The 5,000-nt window shown below is 41.1% G+C and overlaps 14 non-coding genes across 14 annotated transcripts; all 14 read left to right on the top strand.

The window, feature by feature from the left end:
- The first annotated feature begins 36 nt into the window (after positions 1-36).
- Positions 37-155, top strand: LOC143709504 (5S ribosomal RNA). Its single transcript, XR_013194244.1, has one exon. It is a non-coding gene; the product is annotated as a 5S ribosomal RNA (ribosomal RNA).
- A 372-nt stretch (positions 156-527) lies between these two features.
- Positions 528-646, top strand: LOC143709503 (5S ribosomal RNA). Its single transcript, XR_013194243.1, has one exon. It is a non-coding gene; the product is annotated as a 5S ribosomal RNA (ribosomal RNA).
- A 373-nt stretch (positions 647-1,019) lies between these two features.
- On the top strand, positions 1,020-1,138 carry LOC143709502 (5S ribosomal RNA). The gene has a single exon (XR_013194242.1). It is a non-coding gene; the product is annotated as a 5S ribosomal RNA (ribosomal RNA).
- A 170-nt stretch (positions 1,139-1,308) lies between these two features.
- Positions 1,309-1,427, top strand: LOC143709501 (5S ribosomal RNA). The gene has a single exon (XR_013194241.1). It is a non-coding gene; the product is annotated as a 5S ribosomal RNA (ribosomal RNA).
- Positions 1,428-1,589: 162 nt separating this feature from the next.
- Positions 1,590-1,708, top strand: LOC143709500 (5S ribosomal RNA). The gene has a single exon (XR_013194240.1). It is a non-coding gene; the product is annotated as a 5S ribosomal RNA (ribosomal RNA).
- Positions 1,709-1,871: 163 nt separating this feature from the next.
- LOC143709458 (5S ribosomal RNA) lies at positions 1,872-1,990 on the top strand. Its single transcript, XR_013194203.1, has one exon. It is a non-coding gene; the product is annotated as a 5S ribosomal RNA (ribosomal RNA).
- Positions 1,991-2,152: 162 nt separating this feature from the next.
- Positions 2,153-2,271, top strand: LOC143709499 (5S ribosomal RNA). Its single transcript, XR_013194239.1, has one exon. It is a non-coding gene; the product is annotated as a 5S ribosomal RNA (ribosomal RNA).
- Positions 2,272-2,644: 373 nt separating this feature from the next.
- Positions 2,645-2,763, top strand: LOC143709498 (5S ribosomal RNA). The gene has a single exon (XR_013194238.1). It is a non-coding gene; the product is annotated as a 5S ribosomal RNA (ribosomal RNA).
- Positions 2,764-2,925: 162 nt separating this feature from the next.
- On the top strand, positions 2,926-3,044 carry LOC143709497 (5S ribosomal RNA). Its single transcript, XR_013194237.1, has one exon. It is a non-coding gene; the product is annotated as a 5S ribosomal RNA (ribosomal RNA).
- Positions 3,045-3,206: 162 nt separating this feature from the next.
- LOC143709494 (5S ribosomal RNA) lies at positions 3,207-3,325 on the top strand. Its single transcript, XR_013194236.1, has one exon. It is a non-coding gene; the product is annotated as a 5S ribosomal RNA (ribosomal RNA).
- A 162-nt stretch (positions 3,326-3,487) lies between these two features.
- LOC143709492 (5S ribosomal RNA) lies at positions 3,488-3,606 on the top strand. The gene has a single exon (XR_013194234.1). It is a non-coding gene; the product is annotated as a 5S ribosomal RNA (ribosomal RNA).
- A 373-nt stretch (positions 3,607-3,979) lies between these two features.
- Positions 3,980-4,098, top strand: LOC143709491 (5S ribosomal RNA). Its single transcript, XR_013194233.1, has one exon. It is a non-coding gene; the product is annotated as a 5S ribosomal RNA (ribosomal RNA).
- A 363-nt stretch (positions 4,099-4,461) lies between these two features.
- Positions 4,462-4,580, top strand: LOC143709490 (5S ribosomal RNA). The gene has a single exon (XR_013194232.1). It is a non-coding gene; the product is annotated as a 5S ribosomal RNA (ribosomal RNA).
- A 162-nt stretch (positions 4,581-4,742) lies between these two features.
- LOC143709489 (5S ribosomal RNA) lies at positions 4,743-4,861 on the top strand. The gene has a single exon (XR_013194231.1). It is a non-coding gene; the product is annotated as a 5S ribosomal RNA (ribosomal RNA).
- The last annotated feature ends 139 nt before the right edge of the window (positions 4,862-5,000 follow it).

Here is a 5,000-nt window from a genome sequence, read left to right as displayed (position 1 = left end):
AACCTTTTAAATAGCCCAATTTTGGCAGCAGTATTCGCTTACGGCCATACCACCTTGGGCACGCCCGATCTCGTCTGATCTCGGAAGCTAAGCAGGGTCGGGCCTGGTTAGTACTTGGATGGGAGACCGCCTGGGAATACCAGGTGCTGTAAGCTTTTAAAAAAAAAAAAAAAAAAAAAAAGAGTGCCTGAGCTTCAAAAAGCCTTAAAAAGTCTCTGAGATTCTTCAGAAAGCATGAAAGAGTTTGAGTTTTTTCAAAAGTTCTTCTTAGTCTTCTTCACTAATGGTCTAAGCTTTTAAATAAGGCCTGGTTAGTACTTGGATGGGAGGCCGCATGGGAATACTAGGTGTTGTAAGCTTTTTTAAGAAAAAAAAAAAAGAGTCCCTGAGCTTCTTCAAAAAGCCTTAAAAAGTCTCTGAGATTCTTCAGAAAGCATGAAAGAGCTTGAGTTTTTTCAAAAGTTGTTCTTAGTTTTCTTCACTAATGGTCTAACCTTTTAAATAGCCCAATTTTGGCAGCAGTTTTAGCTTACGGCCATACCACCTTGGGCACGCCCGATCTCGTCTGATCTCGGAAGCTAAGCAGGGTCGGGCCTGGTTAGTACTTGGATGGGAGACCGCCTGGGAATACCAGGTGCTGTAAGCTTTAAAAAAAAAAAAAAAAAAAAAAAAAGAGTGCCTGAGCTTCAAAAAGCCTTAAAAAGTCTCTGAGATTCTTCAGAAAGCATGAAAGAGTTTGAGTTTTTTCAAAAGTTCTTCTTAGTCTTCTTCACTAATGGTCTAAGCTTTTAAATAAGGCCTGGTTAGTACTTGGATGGGAGGCCGCATGGGAATACTAGGTGTTGTAAGCTTTTTTAAGAAAAAAAAAAAAGAGTCCCTGAGCTTCTTCAAAAAGCCTTAAAAAGTCTCTGAGATTCTTCAGAAAGCATGAAAGAGCTTGAGTTTTTTCAAAAGTTGTTCTTAGTTTTCTTCACTAATGGTCTAACCTTTTAAATAGCCCAATTTTGGCAGCAGTTTTAGCTTACGGCCATACCACCTTGGGCACGCCCGATCTCGTCTGATCTCGGAAGCTAAGCAGGGTCGGGCCTGGTTAGTACTTGGATGGGAGACCGCCTGGGAATACCAGGTGCTGTAAGCTTTTAAAAAAAAAAAAAAAAAAAAAAGAGTGCCTGAGCTTCAAAAAGCCTTAAAAAGTCTCTGAGATTCTTCAGAAAGCATGAAAGAGTTTGAGTTTTTTCAAAAGTTGTTCTTAGTTTTCTTCACTAATGGTCTAACCTTTTAAATAGCCCAATTTTGGCAGCAGTATTCGCTTACGGCCATACCACCTTGGGCACGCCCGATCTCGTCTGATCTCGGAAGCTAAGCAGGGTCGGGCCTGGTTAGTACTTGGATGGGAGACCGCCTGGGAATACCAGGTGCTGTAAGCTTTTAAAAAAAAAAAAAAGAGTGCCTGAGCTTCAAAAAGCCTTAAAAAGTCTCTGAGATTCTTCAGAAAGCATGAAAGAGTTTGAGTTTTTTCAAAAGTTGTTCTTAGTTTTCTTCACTAATGGTCTAACCTTTTAAATAGCCCAATTTTGGCAGCAGTATTCGCTTACGGCCATACCACCTTGGGCACGCCCGATCTCGTCTGATCTCGGAAGCTAAGCAGGGTCGGGCCTGGTTAGTACTTGGATGGGAGACCGCCTGGGAATACCAGGTGCTGTAAGCTTTTAAAAAAAAAAAAAAAGAGTGCCTGAGCTTCAAAAAGCCTTAAAAAGTCTCTGAGATTCTTCAGAAACCATGAAAGAGTTTGAGTTTTTTCAAAAGTTGTTCTTAGTTTTCTTCACTAATGGTCTAACCTTTTAAATAGCCCAATTTTGGCAGCAGTATTCGCTTACGGCCATACCACCTTGGGCACGCCCCATCTCGTCTGATCTCGGAAGCTAAGCAGGGTCGGGCCTGGTTAGTACTTGGATGGGAGACCGCCTGGGAATACCAGGTGCTGTAAGCTTTTTAAAAAAAAAAAAAGAGTGCCTGAGCTTCAAAAAGCCTTAAAAAGTCTCTGAGATTCTTCAGAAAGCATGAAAGAGTTTGAGTTTTTTCAAAAGTTGTTCTTAGTTTTCTTCACTAATGGTCTAACCTTTTAAATAGCCCAATTTTGGCAGCACTATTCGCTTACGGCCATACCACCTTGGGCACGCCCGATCTCGTCTGATCTCGGAAGCTAAGCAGGGTCGGGCCTGGTTAGTACTTGGATGGGAGACCGCCTGGGAATACCAGGTGCTGTAAGCTTTTTAAAAAAAAAAAAAAAAAAAAAAAGAGTGCCTGAGCTTCAAAAAGCCTTAAAAAGTCTCTGAGATTCTTCAGAAAGCATGAAAGAGTTTGAGTTTTTTCAAAAGTTCTTCTTAGTCTTCTTCACTAATGGTCTAAGCTTTTAAATAAGGCCTGGTTAGTACTTGGATGGGAGGCCGCATGGGAATACTAGGTGTTGTAAGCTTTTTTAAGAAAAAAAAAAAAGAGTCCCTGAGCTTCTTCAAAAAGCCTTAAAAAGTCTCTGAGATTCTTCAGAAAGCATGAAAGAGCTTGAGTTTTTTCAAAAGTTGTTCTTAGTTTTCTTCACTAATGGTCTAACCTTTTAAATAGCCCAATTTTGGCAGCAGTTTTAGCTTACGGCCATACCACCTTGGGCACGCCCGATCTCGTCTGATCTCGGAAGCTAAGCAGGGTCGGGCCTGGTTAGTACTTGGATGGGAGACCGCCTGGGAATACCAGGTGCTGTAAGCTTTTAAAAAAAAAAAAAAGAGTGCCTGAGCTTCAAAAAGCCTTAAAAAGTCTCTGAGATTCTTCAGAAAGCATGAAAGAGTTTGAGTTTTTTCAAAAGTTGTTCTTAGTTTTCTTCACTAATGGTCTAACCTTTTAAATAGCCCAATTTTGGCAGCAGTATTCGCTTACGGCCATACCACCTTGGGCACGCCCGATCTCGTCTGATCTCGGAAGCTAAGCAGGGTCGGGCCTGGTTAGTACTTGGATGGGAGACCGCCTGGGAATACCAGGTGCTGTAAGCTTTTAAAAAAAAAAAAAAGAGTGCCTGAGCTTCAAAAAGCCTTAAAAAGTCTCTGAGATTCTTCAGAAAGCATGAAAGAGTTTGAGTTTTTTCAAAAGTTGTTCTTAGTTTTCTTCACTAATGGTCTAACCTTTTAAATAGCCCAATTTTGGCAGCAGTATTCGCTTACGGCCATACCACCTTGGGCACGCCCGATCTCGTCTGATCTCGGAAGCTAAGCAGGGTCGGGCCTGGTTAGTACTTGGATGGGAGACCGCCTGGGAATACCAGGTGCTGTAAGCTTTTAAAAAAAAAAAAAAGAGTGCCTGAGCTTCAAAAAGCCTTAAAAAGTCTCTGAGATTCTTCAGAAAGCATGAAAGAGTTTGAGTTTTTTCAAAAGTTGTTCTTAGTTTTCTTCACTAATGGTCTAACCTTTTAAATAGCCCAATTTTGGCAGCACTATTCGCTTACGGCCATACCACCTTGGGCACGCCCGATCTCGTCTGATCTCGGAAGCTAAGCAGGGTCGGGCCTGGTTAGTACTTGGATGGGAGACCGCCTGGGAATACCAGGTGCTGTAAGCTTTTTAAAAAAAAAAAAAAAAAAAAAAAGAGTGCCTGAGCTTCAAAAAGCCTTAAAAAGTCTCTGAGATTCTTCAGAAAGCATGAAAGAGTTTGAGTTTTTTCAAAAGTTCTTCTTAGTCTTCTTCACTAATGGTCTAAGCTTTTAAATAAGGCCTGGTTAGTACTTGGATGGGAGGCCGCATGGGAATACTAGGTGTTGTAAGCTTTTTTAAGAAAAAAAAAAAAGAGTCCCTGAGCTTCTTCAAAAAGCCTTAAAAAGTCTCTGAGATTCTTCAGAAAGCATGAAAGAGCTTGAGTTTTTTCAAAAGTTGTTCTTAGTTTTCTTCACTAATGGTCTAACCTTTTAAATAGCCCAATTTTGGCAGCAGTTTTAGCTTACGGCCATACCACCTTGGGCACGCCCGATCTCGTCTGATCTCGGAAGCTAAGCAGGGTCGGGCCTGGTTAGTACTTGGATGGGAGACCGCCTGGGAATACCAGGTGCTGTAAGCTTTTAAAAAAAAAAAAAAGAGTGCCTGAGCTTCAAAAAGCCTTAAAAAGTCTCTGAGATTCTTCAGAAAGCATGAAAGAGTTTGAGTTTTTTCAAAAGTTCTTCTTAGTCTTCTTCACTAATGGTCTAAGCTTTTAAATAAGGCCTGGTTAGTACTTGGATGGGAGGCCGCATGGGAATACTAGGTGTTGTAAGCTTTTTTAAGAAAAAAAAAAAAGAGTCCCTGAGCTTCTTCAAAAAGCCTTAAAAAGTCTCTGAGATTCTTCAGAAAGCATGAAAGAGCTTGAGTTTTTTCAAAAGTTGTTCTTAGTTTTCTTCACTAATGGTCTAACCTTTTAAATAGCCCAATTTTGGCAGCAGTTTTAGCTTACGGCCATACCACCTTGGGCACGCCCGATCTCGTCTGATCTCGGAAGCTAAGCAGGGTCGGGCCTGGTTAGTACTTGGATGGGAGACCGCCTGGGAATACCAGGTGCTGTAAGCTTTTAAAAAAAAAAAAAAGAGTGCCTGAGCTTCAAAAAGCCTTAAAAAGTCTCTGAGATTCTTCAGAAAGCATGAAAGAGTTTGAGTTTTTTCAAAAGTTGTTCTTAGTTTTCTTCACTAATGGTCTAACCTTTTAAATAGCCCAATTTTGGCAGCAGTATTCGCTTACGGCCATACCACCTTGGGCACGCCCGATCTCGTCTGATCTCGGAAGCTAAGCAGGGTCGGGCCTGGTTAGTACTTGGATGGGAGACCGCCTGGGAATACCAGGTGCTGTAAGCTTTTAAAAAAAAAAAAAAGAGTGCCTGAGCTTCAAAAAGCCTTAAAAAGTCTCTGAGATTCTTCAGAAAGCATGAAAGAGTTTGAGTTTTTTCAAAAGTTGTTCTTAGTTTTCTTCACTAATGGTCTAACCTTTTAAATA

Source organism: Siphateles boraxobius, unplaced genomic scaffold (genome assembly GCF_051911475.1).
Source record: "Siphateles boraxobius isolate OS27281-9 unplaced genomic scaffold, OSU_SipBor_1 455, whole genome shotgun sequence".
Classification (NCBI taxonomy): Eukaryota; Metazoa; Chordata; class Actinopteri; order Cypriniformes; family Leuciscidae; genus Siphateles; species Siphateles boraxobius.
Note: the sequence above shows the minus strand (reverse complement) of the source record. Positions and strands in the feature narration are given on the sequence as shown.